The sequence below is a fragment of the Solanum dulcamara genome, chromosome 8 (genome assembly GCF_947179165.1).
Source record: "Solanum dulcamara chromosome 8, daSolDulc1.2, whole genome shotgun sequence".
NCBI lineage: Eukaryota > Viridiplantae > Streptophyta > Magnoliopsida > Solanales > Solanaceae > Solanum > Solanum dulcamara.
In genome coordinates, this window is record NC_077244.1 from 56,435,239 (window position 1) to 56,453,092 (window position 17,854).

The following is a 17,854-nucleotide window of genomic DNA, read 5'->3' on the forward strand; positions in this document are numbered from 1 at the left end:
ACATGATTTATATAACTGACTCTTAACTAATTAGATATTGAAAATAGTCAATTGATTGATTCATGCACTCTGCAGTTTCTTGCATTTTTATTTATGTTACTATTTGTTGTTTTTTATACTTCGATTATCATATTATTTTGTGCAGTTACTATTCAAAATACTTTGTCGTGCTTTCAATAGTATTTTGCCATGTTTCCTTCACTGTCGTTAATTCTTTTTCCGAACTGCTTTGAACTGTTCTTCTTGAGTTGATGGTCTATCAGAAACACCCTCTCAACCTCCAACGTAGAGCTAAGGTTCGAGTACAGTCTAACCTCTCCAGACCCCACTTTGTGGGATTACATGGTGTATGTTGTTGTACATGCATTCTACAGTTGAAGTACCACATTTCAAAAAATGGAGCACATATACATAAGCCGCCAATATTATTTTCACAGTCAAAGTAAAGTACACCACAAGCTCAATCAAGACATTCATTAAATCAAAAATACCAAAACCAGATGAAAGTCTCAATAGAATCCTCTCTATAATAAAGCACTCACTCACTTACTCGCCTGCAATGGACTGCTTTCCCTTGGAATCAACGGATTTTTGGGCAACATCATCAGTTTCAGATCATCCACCCAAACCATCAACTGATGAAGTAGAATTTACCCACGTATTTCTCCTTCTAAAACAATTACTACTATCATTTGTCCCAACAAACAGAATCCCACGACGCTCCAGCTTGCTAACACACATACCGGAAAACACAGCCGGAGGTTTTCTGCAGCTGAATGCTAATCGAAGCTGAAAAGAATTGGGGCAGCATGTCGTTGTCAGAGAAGTCATTTTCGAGCCGAGCTGCTAATTTAGGATTTGAATTTATCAGCAGAGCTGACTTTCCGGTGGCCGGAGTCCGAGACTTGCTATATAATCTTGTTCAAACCAACATAACTGCTGCTGCCTCCATTTCATATTAAGTTTCCATTTCATATTAAGTTTCAATCATACTTTTTACCATTAGCATTTATAAAATCATAAATATAACTTTATAAATAGTGTGATTTATCTCCTAAAAAATATAAAACTTTAATAAATGAAAGGCCAAATATGAAAAAAATTTCAAATATCTATCTTGAACTTTGAACAATTCAATTATTTTGAATAATGAAAAAACTCTCAAAAATTCACTTAATATAGAATGGAGGGAGTACATGTTATCGGATATACATTTTCGTTAAATTGATGTCCTTTATTAATTACTCACTGTCTCAATTTATATGATACTTTTTGCATTTTGAAATTCAAATAAGTTTTATTTTAATCATAATTTTTTCATATATTTTTTAAATGGATAATTGTTGTTATATCCCCCAAAAGAAAACTATTTATCATTGGATATCCATTACTTTCATACCCCTTATTTTTAACTATCTCGCGCATTTGATACCATAAGAATATATAATATAATCTGATGGTATCAAATAGTTTCCCTGAAGCACTGCCTCTTTCTTCTTGATACCATCAGAATATATTATACTCTGATGGCATAAAAAAGAAACAGTTTGATAAATTGCTTGATACCATCAGAGTATAATATACTCTAATGGTATAAAAAAAATAAGGGAAGGGGCACTGGCGTAAATACGCGTATGATACCATGAAAGTGTATATATACTCTCATGCTATTAAGAAGGAAGAGACAGTATTTCAGCGAAACTACTTGATACCATCAGAGTATAATATACTCTGATGGTACTAAGAAGAAACTGCTTGATATTATCAGAGTATAATATACTCTCATAGTATCAAAGATGAACAGTGATGCTGACGTCAGCATGACATCATGCGCGAAATTAAAAGGAAAAAAATGGAGTAAGAGGATAAATAGTTTGAGTCATGAATCTATTAAGGGTAAATAGTTTGAGTTAGGTCTAATTTAGGTTAATAGTTTCACAATTGTCTATTTTGAGTAGTTTTTTTTTTGAATATCTTAAATTATTAATTATTGTGACTTATATAGTACTTTTTAAGTAGCTTTAAATATGTAAATTTTATTTTAAAAAGTTAAAAAATTCCATAATCGAATTCAAGATCAAAAATAAATTATTTTACTCTCAAAATTCGAACGATGCCATATAAATTAAGACAAATAGAGTGCTATTTAGATAAGGGAAAAGGCATAGATTGTCTCTCGAACTTGTTCCGAAAAGTCAGTTACACGCTTAAACTATCATGGTAACCTATTGCACACCTAGACTACTTAAAAATGAATTTATTTGTCCCTAAATCTGACGTGACAAAAAAATAAAAAACCAAATCAAATTATGCGCGTCAGATTAGAAATAAAGTAAAAAAAATTAAAAAAATTAAAATCCTCGTTACATCCCCCCTCTCCCCATGTCTCTTCTTCTTCACACCCACCCTCCTTTTCTTTTTCACACTCCATCCATTATCTTCTTCTTTTTCATTCTTTATTTTTCATTACCTACTCAAAGTGTGAGACAATGAAACAACATCAGACAACCTCTTCCAGCCACTGTCTCCGCTGCCGTTGCCGGTGAATCTTTTTCAAGTGTTTTTGGAACATAAAGACACCTATTTAAATTCAATGCAAGCTTTGCTTTCCTTCATTTACTCTTCATTTTGAATTTTGATTTACTTCGAAACCATAAAGGAGAAGAAGAAATCTAACCGAAATTCATAAAGAATTGAACTTTAATTCAACGAGGTTGATGAGAAAATCAAGATTCTTTTATAAAAAATCAAAAATTGATGCTTTGTATTTGGTCTTTTGACAATGTTGGCAATATTTGGTGGTGGGTGACGAAGAAGAAAAAGAGTTGAAGGTGATTTAGTGGTGGTGAAGAACAAGGAATTGCTAGTAAAGATGTCCGGACATGATTTTTCCGATGAAATGAGAGATAAAGTGGATGGAATTTAGGACGAAGAAGATCTAATTATTAAAGAATTTTAAAAATTAATTAGGAATTAATTAATTTAAAATATAGTTAACAATAGAAAAATTAATAATTTAATAACGAAAACAAAACAAAAAAGATATAGAAAATTATAATCTCTGACATAGCGTTGACGTGACGCTGATGTGCCAGCGAGTGTAATACATCACATACTGTGAGAGAAGTGCTACATGTCTCAAGGTGATATTAAATTTACTTTTAAGTAGTAAAGATGTATAATAGATCATCATGATAGTATAAACATGTAACTGACTTTTTGGAACAAGTTCAGATGAAAATTTTGCCTTTTCCCATTTAGATGATTTAAGGTACATGTCCAAATACAATATAACCGATTGGGCTCATTTTGACACTCATACTTTAAAGAAAAAACTACATATTCACTACCATATTTACTATTATCACCTATACTTTCAAAATATTACGTATCTTACTACTAATTAAAAAATTTCTACTATATATTAAGGAATATACACTTAGATATATATATTTTTGTTAATAGATACACTAAAATAGAGAAGGAGGAGAGCGAGATTGGGGAGGGAAGCGAGGGAAATTCGTATGTATCCCAGATACATGCAAATCTCACTAGATACACACTAGATACATGTATCTATATGTATCTGACGTGATTCACATGTATATGCAATACTAGATACATGCGAGAGTGGCGAGTGAGATAGGAGATAGTTGAGGAAGACGAGCGAGATTTATTATATATTTGAGATACATGCGAATTTATTTGAATACAATGTATTTAGAATTAATTATACTTAATTTTAATTCCACATATCCTGAAATATATGTATCTGGACGTATCTGAATTTATTTGAACGCATAAAAATAAAATAAGATACATTATATTACAAACTAAAATATATATAAATAATTAACTCTAAAAATAATGAAATTTATGTGTCATACTTTAAACAGTTGTCCAAGTGGTTATTTGAAACCCACAAAACCCTAAACCCTAAATTATTACAACTATAAAATACCTCTGGATTCCGAACCTTAGTCGTTCTTGATTCTCAAAGTTCTCACGACGCTGTTGCCGCTATTGAACTTCGTTACAATTCACATACACTGCTACAGTCATGGTTGCTAGAGGTATAATTCTTAAGCCCCTAATCATAAGATTCTATTTACTCTCGTCAGCTTCAGATTTTTTAATTCGCAGCAAATTCATCTAACAAACTTACTGTTTTTTTTTGTATACGTATATTTTAGAGGAATGTAATTTATCGTTTGATTGGGCATAAATTATTTCGGAATTAGTTATCTCAGGATTCTTATTCCATCCTCAATGTGTGAATTTCACGATGACTTAAGTTATCCGGCGGTTTTATTATCCCAACCAAACACGTGATAAACACATCCTAAAATTAATTCTGAGATTACTGTTGTTGACTAATTGATATACTTCTAATCCATTGACTCCAAATTTTGGATTTGCATTCTCAGGTCGTGGAGGAATGGGTGGGTTTAGGGGTGGCCGAGGAGATGGTGGAATAGGTGGTAGAGGGGGTTTTGGTGGAGGAAGAGGTGGTAGAGGGGGTTTTGGTGGAGGGAGAGGGGGTGGGGGAAGGGCCATGAAGCGCGGGGTAGAAGAGGAGGTGGCAGCTAGGGCTGTTCACAGTTTTGGTTAAAACCAAAACCAAACCAAAAATTTAACCAAACCGAATAAAAAAACCGACATTCAGTTTGGTTTGGTTTGGTTTGGTTTGGTTTTAAATTTGAATAACCGATAATATTTGGTTTTATTATGGTTATAGAAAAAAATAACCGAATAAATAACCGAACCAAACCGATAATTATATACTTAAAATTTATAATTATTTATATTTATAATATTAGTTTTTCATAAATAATTAAAGATATTTTATACGTTTTAATTATTAATTTAATATTAATATACTTATTTTTAAGCCCAACAATCCAAACCCAACTCTCAAGCCCAATTATAAATTCTAATAAACACTAAACAGCGGTCCAAGTCCAACAATCCAAGCCCATTAGCCCAACTCTCAAGCCCAATTCTAAATCCTAAATTCTAAATCCTAAATTTCTAATAAGCACTAAGCACTTGAGCAGCAGGCAGCAACATAAAGTAAAAGTTAAAACTTTAAAACCCTAGTATCTGTTTTCCTTTTACATTTTTGTTCCTCTCATGTTGGTTTTTCACAAAGTCACAGACTCACAGTCATAGACTAACAGTGAAGGCTCAAGAGCAACCTCAACTCCTCAACCCCAAGTATAAGATTGTCAAATTTTGAGAAGGTTTGTAAGGAGTTTTTCAAATTTTAAATTGATTTTAAGTTGTTTTCTTTTTTTTTTCCGAATGTTTAAGTTGTTTCATTTTCTGTTTTGAACCTCTGTGGGTCGTGAGTAAAAAAGAGCTTCATAAGAATTTGAAGAATGTAGAGAGAGAATATTTGAATTATCTCGGCTAGTCATAAACCGAATAACCGAATCAAACCGAACCAAACCGACAATAACCAAACCCGTGGTTATTATTTTACTTGGTTTGGTTATGATTTTAGACATTTAATAACCGATTAAATTGGTTTGGTTATGGTTTTAATCAATAACCGACCCAAATCGAACCATGAACACCCCTAGTGGCAGCCGCAGCGGATGCGGATGAATGAAGGGTGGTAGTAGGGTTGTGGTGTTGCCTCACAGACATGAGGGTGTTTTCATTGCTAAGGTGAAAGAGGATGTTCTTTGTACAAATAATCTGGTACCTGGGGAAGCCATCTACAATGAGAAGAGAATCTCTATTCAGGTATGCCCATTATTTTGTTACACAATGTCTTTATGAAGATTTTAAAGATTCAAACTATAATTTTAAAATTTCAAAGGTTGAATCTTTAAACAAAGGGCCTGCTTTGTGGATGTGTATTGTTTGCTGATTAATTTTGACTGAAGCAAGATTTTTTTTTTCAATCCATTGTGTTCAAGGCTAACTTTTATGTATAAAAAGTAATTTTTGACCTATATACATAATTTAATTTTTTATATACTCTATATAATTTTTGACCTTATACACAATTCACTCTTCAACTGAAGACCCTTCATGCTTTTGAGCTGCATTCTTTGTCCCCTTCATGCTTTTGAACTGCATTCTTTGTCAAAAGAAATAATGAACATAACAGGTTGTAGCTATGATCATTAGGTGTTTAAGAAATTGATGAACTTTTTAATAGTTCTGGAAAGAAATACTCATTAACTTGTGCATGTGTTCATTTATCCTTAGACTGAAGATGGATCAAAAGTTGAATACAGACTGGAATCCTTTCCGTTCCAAGTTAGCAGCTACCGTTCTTGGTGGAGTGGATGACATCTGGATTGTAAGTTTGTCTTTCTTGCTTTCTTAAGTAATAAGTAAAGAGATTTTATGTATTTTTCATTATGGCAAACTCTATTCCCTTCTTAATTATCTTCCATAAACCTGGTGCACGTGTACTTTATCTTGGAGCTGCTTCAGGAACAACAGTTTCCCACGTCTCTGACATTGTTGGCCCTGTAAGTATCCAGTCCATGTTACTTATCGGTTGATTCTTATGCTGTGTTGATGCCCCGTATAGGTTTTATTTAATCCTCTTTTCTCTTTTCGCTTTAGCGAGGAGTTGTTTATGCAGTGGAATTTCTCATAGAAGTGGAAGGGATTTGGTGAACATGGCAAAGAAACGCACAAACGTTATTCCCCATAATTGAAGATGCTAGACACCCAACAAAATACAGAATGCTTGTTGGAATGGTGGATGTGATATTTTCTGATGTTGCTCAGCCTGATCAGGTTCAATTTTTGAGGGCTATAGATTTCTAACAGTGTCTACTTGATTATGTAGTTGTTGTCACTTGTTTGGTCTTGAGTTAAAACAATCAATATATTATGACTTATATTTCTTTGGATTTATTGTTTGTGTCTTTTCTTTCAGAAAAAGTTCCATTACCTTTTTTCAGTAGCAGTAGCTATATCTTTTCCTTTTCTTCTCCTTCCTCTTCTATTTGATGGCTTTACTCCTATAGTTCTAATATTTGGCTGAGGAGTTTGCTGGTTTTTTAAAATAGATTATCTATCTGAAGTTTTTATATACTTTTTCTTGAGGGTCTTTAAATCCCTTTCATTTCTGAACTGGTATTATATTTCTGTCAGTTCTTGAAAATTTTCTCTACCTCCTTGAGGTAAAGGGTAAGGTCTGCTAACACGCTATCCTCCCCAGGACCCAGCTTTTGAGATTACACTGGGTTTGTTGTTTTTTTCAGAAATTTCTCTCTTTCACCTTACTTCCAAAGCAGATGATGAGGTACTCGGATTCCCCTTCTAGACATCATGGGTGATGCAAAAACCGGGTTTCTGATGCAATGTATATTGATGGGATGTTTGAAAGTTTTAATCATTTCCTTTGCAATGCCCCTTTCTGATTCACAACTTATTGAGTCTTTATCTTCTTTTTAATTCCAAACTGGAGGTATATTTCTGGCACTGTTTTAGAATTTTCTTTTTGACTTTGATTAAAAAGCAGATGATGAATTACTCGGATTCCCCTTCTAGATATCATGGGTGATGCAAAAACCGAGTTTCTGATGTACTATTTATTTATAGGATGTTTGAAATCCTTAAACTTTGCCTTTGCATTTTCCTTTCTGATGCATTATTTATTGAGTTCTTTCATTTGTTTCATTTTTAAACTGGTCCTTTATTTCCTAAATTGTGTTTCAGAGTTTTCATATTCTTTGGCTTTACTTAAAAAGCAGATGATGAGTTACTCGGATTCCCCTTCAAGACGTCATGGGTGATGCAAACATCGAGTTTCTGATGCACTATTTATTTATGGGATGTTTGGAATTTTTATCTTTGCCTTTACATCATTTGGTGTTTGTTTTTGCTTCAAGAGGATGGAAGCCTTTTTTTCCAGCTTTATAGTAATAATAACTAATGGGGCAAGGATTGTTATGGCTATGTTAATACGTTTCTCTTTTCAATATTCGGTTAAATCACTTATAGATTGTTACCGAGTTTGGTGTTACATTTTTGGTATCAACTTACATTAGCTGCTTCAACTTTCTGTAATTGCCACCAGTAAGGAATTTTGTCCATCTATTTGTCTGCTAGAAGCTGAAACTTTTGAAATGCTCGAGCAGAAAAGAAATTCTTTTTTTTCTTCTTTTGGGATCTTCACAATGGAATCTTTCCAGTGGATCCATGAATAATATCGTGAATCCATGAATAATATCTTGAATGCATTTTGGATTAACCCTTTCACAGGCAAGGATTTTAGCTCTGAATGCATCGCACTTCTTAAAAGCTGGAGGGCATTTTGTTATATCAATTAAGGTTTGTAGTGTAGTTATACACTTGATACTATAGCTATTATATCAATTAAGGTTTGTCTGGGAAAGCCTTGTTGGTATGGTTCTTTCATATGTTATATATGTTCTTCTATGTTCTTGGCAAACTGCATAGATTCAACTGTGCCTGCCGAGGCTGTATTTCGGGAGGAGGTGAAGAAGCTGCAAGCGGAGCAGTTTAAGCCTAGGGAGCAGTCACTCTCGAACCTTATGAAAGAGACCATACTTGTGTTGTAGGTGCCTATCGGGTGCCCAAGAAGCAAAAGGTTGCTCTGCCTAGTTGCTAGTTTTCTTACTGATGTGGTCAGATTTTTGGTAGAGGAGGTTACTTATTTTTGATTAAAGTATTACCATGTTACTGGGATTCGATAGAGGAGGTTATTTATTTTTGATTAAAGTATTACCATGTTACTGGGATTCGATCTCTGTGTCTCAGGGTTTGATGAAAGATTGATAATACTGATGTTGGTTGGTGCTAGTTATAAAAAAGTTAGAAGTTAAGATTTTTATAAATAAAAATACTTCCATTCTCAAGGGTGTGCGGTAGTCATTTATTTGTCTTATTCCTTTCTCACTTATATGTCTGCTCTTTGCATTGTAATGCTATAAACATGTACTGATTGACCTTATCCCCAACTTACAAATACTATATAGGTGGCCATCTTGTTCAGGTCTTCAAGGCGAGTAACTCCTTAAACGATCTCCATTCCTTAGGCCTATGACATAGTTGAAAATGTACTAAATAGCTAAATAGTTTGTTAATGTATTAGTAACTTGTAGTTTGAAGATACTGTTTGTTAAGTTGGGTTTATCTACGAGTTGAGTAACATGGACTCTAGTACTAGTAACATTTGCCAATTACTATGCCATGCACTCAAGTTTTCAATATAAGAAGTCTTACAACATGTTCAGTGCAATCCCACAAGAGGGGCTTGGGGAGGAGGAGGGTAGTGTGTATGCTAACTTTATCACCCTACCTTGCGAGGTAAAGAGGCTATTTTTGCTAGATCCATGACAGTGTCATTAGTCTACATTGCCTTAAATTTTAGGGAAAATTACCCATTTACACATGTTATATTACCATATTTACTAATACTCCCAACTAGTTGGAAAAATATCAAAAATTCCTATTTTTTTAACTCTCTCCCTATTTCACTGATACATCACTTTTACCTTATATCAGTTACCTAAATTTACGCCTATTCTTTAGCCTCATTGATGACAGTTTCTTATTTTCAATTTCAGTTCATCTATTACTCAATTTCAAGAATCCAAGTAAGGTATATTCAAGTTTTTCCTTTAATGGTGTCTCACTTCATTCTCACCTTCTTCGATTTCCTCTGTTTTCTTCTGTAATTTTTTTTCTCACATTATTCACTGATTCACATGGAATCCGCTCCATCTTTTAGTGTTGGTCTCACTCAGTTGAATAAAATCAAGAAAATCTTGATTCACCGGACGAGGTTAGATCCAAACATCGTAACGATCCATCAGTGATGGATAAGCTCCGTGAGAAATTGAAATTAAAATCTCAAGTTCAACATTCACCCAAAGAAGCCAACAAGAAGATTGAAGGAGTTTCAACACGCTCTTTTTTTAATGTGGTTTTTTACTACTCCTGATACATATAATTTTATGTATCATATTCGTATGTATCAAGCTTGCATGAGAATCTGGTACATCCTGTTTATATTTTTTTTAAATGTCATTTTTATAAAGTTTTACTAATTCATGATACATATACTTTATGTATCAGATTCTTATCTATTTCATAATACATTGTCTTTTTGTATCAAATGCTCATATATCAGAATTTACTGCTTCTGATACATGTTATTTATATATCAGATTCTCAAGTATCAAGCTTATTGAGAATCTGATACATCCTGTTTATATAATTTTTTTAAATGTCCTTTTTCTAAAGTTTTACTGATTCCTGATACATCTATTCTATGTATCAGATTCTTATCTTTTTTTTTGATACATCATTTTTTTTATCGAATTCTCATGTATCAAACGTTAATGCTCCTGATACATCTTGTTTATGTATCAAGATATAATGCTTCTGATACATCATGTTTAAATATAAAAATTAAGTTGTATTTAATCAGTTTTCATGTCAATGCAGGGAATGAAGTACGTCATCAAGAAGATCCCCTCACACTCCCTAAGATTCGGCACTGCATATACGACTAATTTTATTGATGATTTCAAATCATAAATAAGTGATGAAGCTATACAATTATTTCGACAAACCATACTTGGTCACTATCTAGATATGCCACAGTGCAATTTTCAAGGGCAAATCATCAAATGCCTCTTACTTCTTGAGGTCGAGCAAAAAAACAGAGAGGAATTGCACAGTATGGGTGCATGTCTGTAATGTCTGGAAGGCCAAGGATGGTTATGTTAGCGACAACGATGATCCAAAAAAACCTAAGAGAGATTTCATACATCCTAGTCAAGGAGAATCGATGGACGTCGAGTAGTTTTTTTTTTAATTTTATAGTAATAGAATGTACAATTATATTTTTGCACCAATAGTAAACATTTTTTTGGCTATTCAACAATTTAGCAGACTTTTAAGTTTTTCTAATATTTATGTATCATATTTTGATTTATCAAACTTGAATGCTTCCGATACATCTACTTCATGTATCACATTGTAATATATCAAGATTTAATGATTCTGATACATCTACATTTTTGTATCAAAATCTCATGCATCAATATTTACAGCTTCTGATACATATTGTTTATGTATCAGATTGTAATGTATCAAGATTTAATAATTCTGATACATCTACATTTATGTATCAGAATCTCATACATCAATCTTTACAGCTTCTGATACATATTGTTAATGTATCAGATTGTAATGTATCAAGATTTAATAATTCTGATACATCTACATTTATGTATCATAATTCATGCATCAATCTTTACAGCTTCTGATACATATTGTTTATGTATCAGATTGTAATGTATCAAGATTTAATGATTCTAATACATCTACATTTATGTATCAGAATCTCATGCATCAATCTTTACAACTTCTGATACATCTACAACCTATATCAATACAACATGTTATGTATCAACCATAATCCAGTTGACAAATTAATACAACAACCTTTAAAGTATCAACCTTAATACGTCGAATGTTTATGTATCTGCTATTCATATGTATCAGATTCGAAATCACTATCAATACCAAGTAACTTACAATGAACATAATTACCAATCATCCATATATCAATTATTGATATTCAATTACTATTCTGGTTAATTGATATATGTATCAAATACAACCAACAATGTAAAAAAAACTATGTAAATGTAAATACATGATCCAAATAAAATGTATCCTGGCATAACAAAACATTATTTCTCTTTGAGAATGAAATTACAAGTCTTTCTGTTATGGCCTTCATGGCCACAACGACTACAAGAATTTGTGCTCGTTCTTATCTTCTCACTAGAGTACTTTTTTCTTCCTTTCTTTGGTCTTCCTGGGGCCCGGGAGAGAAGGGCACGCGATGTAGATCAAGTGAAGTGCATTAAAGACGAAGACGGAAAAGTATTGGCAGAGGAAACCCTTATCAAACAAAGATGGCAGTCATACTTCCATAAACTTTTGAATGACAAAGGGGACAGAGAAATTGTGTTGGGAAATTTAGAACATACAGGAAGGAGTCACGATTTTGGGGGTTGTAGGAGTATCACGGTCGATGAGGTTAAGGATGCTGTTCGTAGGATGCGCTGGGGAAGAGCGACCGGACCTGACGAGATCCCTGGAGAATTTTGGAAGAGTGTGGGCTCGGTAGGTTTGGAATGGCTGACTAGGTTATTTAATGTCATCTTTACGACGGCAATGATGCCCGTAGAATGGAGATCGAGCATCATGATCCCGCTTTACAAAAATAAAGGGGACCGCCAGAGCTGTGACAACTATAGAGGTATTAAGCTTCTAAGCCATACTATGAAAGTGTGGGAAAGAGTGGTAGAGATGAGGGTGAGGAGAGGCGTGTCTATTTCAGAGAACCAGTTCGGATTTATGCCGGGACGTTCAACTACAGAAGCCATCCACCTTATGAGGAGACTAATGGAGCAATATAGGGAGAGGAAGAGAGACTTGCATATGGTGTTCATCGACTTGGAAAAGGCTTACGATAAAGTCCCACGAGAGATACTATGGAGATGTCTGGAGGCTAAAGGTGTACCTGTAGCGTACATAAGGGTGATCAAGGACATGTACGAGGGTGCCAAAACCAGGGTAAGGACAGTAGGAGGGGACTCGGAACACTTCCCAGTTATGATGGGGTTGCATCAAGGATCAGCTCTTAGCCCATTCCTATTTGCCTTGGTGATGGATGGATTGACGCGACAAATTCAAGGCGAGGTGCCATGGTGTATGCTTTTTGCGGACGACATAGTCCTCATCGATGAGACTCGTAGTGGAGTTAACGCTAAACTGGAAGATTGGAGACGCACCTTGGAGTCTAAGGGGTTTAAGCTGAGTAGAACCAAGACAGAGTACCTAGAGTGCAAGTTCAGTGAGACACCTCAAGAGGTTGGCGCGGAAGTTAGGCTCGGGGACCAAGCCATCCAAAAGAGAAGTAGTTTTAAGTACCTTGGTTCTATCATGCAAGACAGCGGAGAGATCGACGAGGATGTCACACACCGTATTGGGGCAGGATGGATGAAATGGAGGCTTGCCTCCGGTGTGTTATGTGACAAGAAGGTGCCACCACAACTTAAGGGCAAGTTCTACAAAGTGGTCGTTAGACCAGCTATGTTATATGGGGCAGAGTGTTGGCCAGTTAAGGTCTCCCACATGCAAAAGATGAAGGTTGCCGAGATGAGAATGTTGAGATGGATGTGTGGGCATACCAGGAGTGACAGGATTAGAAATGAGGCTATTCGAGAAAAGGTAGGAGTGGCCTCGGTAGAAGACAAGATGCGGGAAACGCGACTGAGATGGTTTGGACATGTGAAGAGGAGAGTCCCAGAGGCACCAGTGCGGAGATGTGAGAGGCTGGCCATGGATGGTTTCAGAAGAGGTAGGGGTAGGCCGAAGAAATATTGGGGAGAGGTGATCAGACAGGACATGACGTATTTACGACTTACCGAGGACATGACCCTGGATAGGAGGGTGTGGAGGACACACATTAGGGTAGAGGGCTAGGACATATTGGTTTTATTCTCCCTTATTCGTAGGCGTATTAACGCACTATGATTTCTGGTACTCTGCTGTATGTTATTTATGGTATTTATGTTATTATCCAATAATAATATGTACTGTTTTTTGTGCTTTGATTATACTATTGTTTGGACGGTTTTCGTTATCTACTTATTTACTCTAATATTCTTGTCTGACCTTGTTCTATGTTTTTATTGAGCCGAGGGTCTTTCGGAAACAGCCGTCCTACATTGGTAGGAGTCAGGTCTGCGTACACTCTACCCTCCCCAGACCCCACGATGTGGGATTTCACTGGGTTGTTGTTGTTGTTGTTGTTGGCAAGACGAATTCTTCTAAAATTTCTTTCAGAATAGAACAATCTTTCTTATCTAGCATTGGAACCATTGGAAATTCATAAGTAATTGCCAACGCCTCTGGCTTGTAGTAATCAGAACAGTATGGGTGCATGTCTGTAATGTTCTTGCTCTTCAACACTGCAATTGCGTGTGGACATGATATCTCGTCTAATTGAAACCTGCCACAATTGCATGTTTTTCTTTCAAGACACACAATGTATCTTATACCTGACTCATAAACAGAATAAAGATATTCTGATGAAGCAACAATCTGCATTAAATAATTATCACAGATATGTATCAGCAATGATGTATCAAATACATAAATGATGTATTAGAACTGATGTATCAGGTAATACTGATAACAGAAAATACAAAACTGATGTGTCCTATAGCTATGTATCAAGCAACTATGTATCAAGTAGATAACTTTTCCAATTTAACTGTGATCTCTTTTATTTAGTTAGCTAGCCTTTTTTTGGTGTGTGGTGAGATAACTGCTGCGATCCTCTGTTGTGCAGACAAAATTACTTAAAAAAAATAACTGGTGTGTACCTTCATTCTCGAACACTTCATTGTGTTTGATACTAGGATATCTTCGATTTTCCTACCCAAAGTATGTTTTGTATAAGCTGTTATTTCCCTATTTTTGCAGTTCCAAGCACCAAATAACATTCTCGTTTTCTCCAAAAAGTCAATTATAGGCAGCTCTCGTGCTTCAACAAGACATCCATTGATATGCTCTGTTTTTGAGTTTTCTTTCATAGTCAAGATCTGTTTCTTTTTTTAAAGAATTCTTTGCCTTAATTAGCATGGTAATTGATTGAAACAATCAATCATAGCTTGAATTACGTTACTTCCCATAATTAACCCAACAACATTAATTGTTTTACATCCAAAAACTGATGTATCAGCTCAGCAAGTAATGTATCAGGAATTTTAAAAAAAAAGGGAAATCGCGTAATTTCATAAAAATAAGGGATACATTGTAATTGAGCCTTTTCAGTATGTGATTTAGGTAAAGTTTACTAAATTTTAATTATAACTCGCAGGCCAATTTGCTTTCATCTGTTGACCATTGATTCTTTAACGTATTATCTGTCTACATATTGCTATCCAAATAATCACGTAATAAACAAGAATTGTAAGCCAAGTACAATCAATACAGTAACATACAGCAGCTGAGGGAGACACTTAAAAACTATATATAACTGCTATTCGCTGTCATAAAACTAACTGTACATAAAACTCACAACAGCAAGCATCTTTGTCTAGTTTTGGAGTTTCAAAGGAAGAGAAAAGTAATATGGAATTTTGATTTCATTATCAAAGAAGAGACAATATACCCAAACACAACACATGTTTGACTAAAACAAATACTCCTGAATGTCTCAAAATTGATGTTAGCTGGGACATAAGATACACCATTAGCAACAGATATCAGGCGGTCAGCCTGAGTTTTCTCAATTTCAAAATCTTGACCTCCCCACTTCCTCATAGTCATTTGTCTCCTCAACCTGCATGTTTAGCTCCACTTTAAGATATTTCGAAACAAACATTTCATGCATGTTTTTGCTTGGACAAATTTTTTGGTTTATAATCATGAGTTCAAATGAAACTACTATAGCTTACAACACCAAACATACTAGTTACTATCCTGACAAAACTATAAGCTGATAAGTTTGTTAAACAACTAAACAAGTGTCAAACTAGAATGCTGGTTAAAATACAGGGGTCATTTGGTAAGGTGTATATAAGAATAGTGCTGAGTATGGTGTATTAGTAATGATGTCATTAGTAATGCTTCTATTACTTATGTTTGCATAAGTTATCCTGAGATAAAATTTTATGCAGTGTTTGGTTTGACATGTTAAAAATAACATGCATCGCATATTCTAATAGTCCTTATTGAGAAGTATGGTCTATTCTCAGGTTTTGGAGAAAAAGATTACTCCCAAAGAGGGGGCTGTTTTGAATACCCTTAAGTCTTTTTTTCTTTTGTATTTAAGTACCCAAAGGTGTTAATACTCCATTGCTTGATGATAGGGACAAAAGTGTTGTAAGCAGAGATCAAATGAGATCCTTATTGAGTCAGCAATTCGAAATATTTTTTTTTTAAATCTTGGTGAGCACACCAGTAATTCTCAAGATGAAAAGGCTTATTATTATTAGGACGATCCAAACTATCCAACCTAATGAGATGAGGGGAGTGGTCAGAGTAGGTTTGAGGGAGGTAGGTTACAGAAGCATTTTGATAATACTAAGTCCATAAGTGATTTGCGAGGCAGTGATCAAGTATTTCCAAAATAAGACCCCTCCCATAACTATGATTAGACCATGTATAACGACTACCTTTAAAACCTAGATCTATGAAACCACGAGAATATTATGATTGGTACTCACTTTGAACACTTATATTAGGGATAGGGTATAAATAAAGGAAAAAGTGGTGGGGTTATAAAGGAAAAAGTGGTGGGGTTATGGGCCTTTCTATCATTTTTGAAATTTGGGGATAAAAAGGGTTGTGGGGTCATGAATTTATTTAATATTTTTTAAAAAGGAAAATTACCCATTTACACATGTTATATTACCATATTTATTAATATTCCAACTAGTTGAAAAAATATCAAAAATTTCTATTTTTCTAACTCTCTCACTCTTTCACTGATACATCACTTTTACCTTATATCAGTTATCCTAAATTCACGCCTATTCTTCAGCCTCGTTGTTGACAGTTTCTTTTTTCCAATTTCAGTCCATCTATTACTCAATTTCAAGCTTCTAAGTAAGGTATATTTAAGTTTTTCCTTTACTGGTATCTCACTTCATTCTCACCTCCTTCGATTTCCTCTGTTTTCTTCTGTAATTTCTTTTTTACTCATATTGTTCACTGATACACATGGAATCCGCTCCATCTTTTAGTGTTGGTCTCACTCAGTTGAATAAAAATCAAGAAATTCTTGTTTCACCGAACGAGGTTAGATCCAAACATCATAACGATCCATCAGTGATGGATAAGGTACGTGAGAAATTGAAGTCGAAATCTCAAGTTCAACATTCACCCAAAGAAGCCGACAAGAAGATTGAAGAGGTTTCAACACGCCCTAATCTCCCAAAGGTATGAGTTCATCTAAGATGTTTTTTTAATGTCGTTTTTTATGAAGATTTACTGCTTCTGATACATATAATTTTATGTATCAAATTCGTATGTATCAACCTTTAATGATTCTGATACATCGAGTTTTTGTATCAAATGCTCATGTATCAGGATTTACTACTTCTAATACATCTTATTTATGTATCAGATTCTCATGTATCAAGCTTACATGAGAATCTGATACATCCTGTTTATATATATATTTTTTTAAAATGTCATTTTTTTGAAGATTTACTGATTTCTGATACATCTAGTTTATGTATCAGATTCTTATATATCAAGCTTTAATGTTTCTGATACATCGTGTTTTTGTATCGGATTCTCATGTATCAAACTTTAATGTTCCTGATACATCTTATTTATGTATCAGATTCTCATTTATCAAGCTATAAGCATAGCTTGTGAGTATTAACAAATATGCATATTTAAATCATTACTGTGTCAAATTTAAATTTTTTTAAAGTTGTATATTCATTTTTTTTGCAGGGATTGTGGTGTTTTCATGACTATTTTTGCTTAATATCTTAGTGATGAGATTTCTATTTCAACTACTGGACTACATGCCGAATTCTTCCATTCAAGATATGCCGCACTATTGTGAAATTATGGTTGTCGGAAGGCCAAGAATGGTTATGTTAGCGACAATGATGATCCAAAAAAATCTAAGAGAGATTTCATATTCCCTGATCAAGGAGAATCGATGGACGTCGATTAGTTTTTATTTTTATTTTATAGTAGTACAATGTACACTTATGTTTTTGCACCAATAGTAAATATTTTTTTGGCTATTCAATAATTTAGCAAACTTTTAAGTTTTTATCATATTTATGTATCATAT

The 17,854-nt window shown here is 34.2% G+C and overlaps 3 non-coding genes and 1 pseudogene across 3 annotated transcripts; all 4 read left to right on the forward strand.

Moving 5' to 3' along the window:
• The first annotated feature begins 3,930 nt into the window (after positions 1–3,930).
• LOC129899983 (rRNA 2'-O-methyltransferase fibrillarin 2-like) lies at positions 3,931–8,855 on the forward strand (annotated as a pseudogene).
• LOC129901772 (small nucleolar RNA snoR60) lies at positions 7,263–7,334 on the forward strand. The gene has a single exon (XR_008769946.1). It is a non-coding gene; the product is annotated as a small nucleolar RNA snoR60 (small nucleolar RNA).
• On the forward strand, positions 7,490–7,561 carry LOC129901771 (small nucleolar RNA snoR60). The gene has a single exon (XR_008769945.1). It is a non-coding gene; the product is annotated as a small nucleolar RNA snoR60 (small nucleolar RNA).
• LOC129901770 (small nucleolar RNA snoR60) lies at positions 7,722–7,793 on the forward strand. The gene has a single exon (XR_008769944.1). It is a non-coding gene; the product is annotated as a small nucleolar RNA snoR60 (small nucleolar RNA).
• Positions 8,856–17,854: the final 8,999 nt, after the last annotated feature.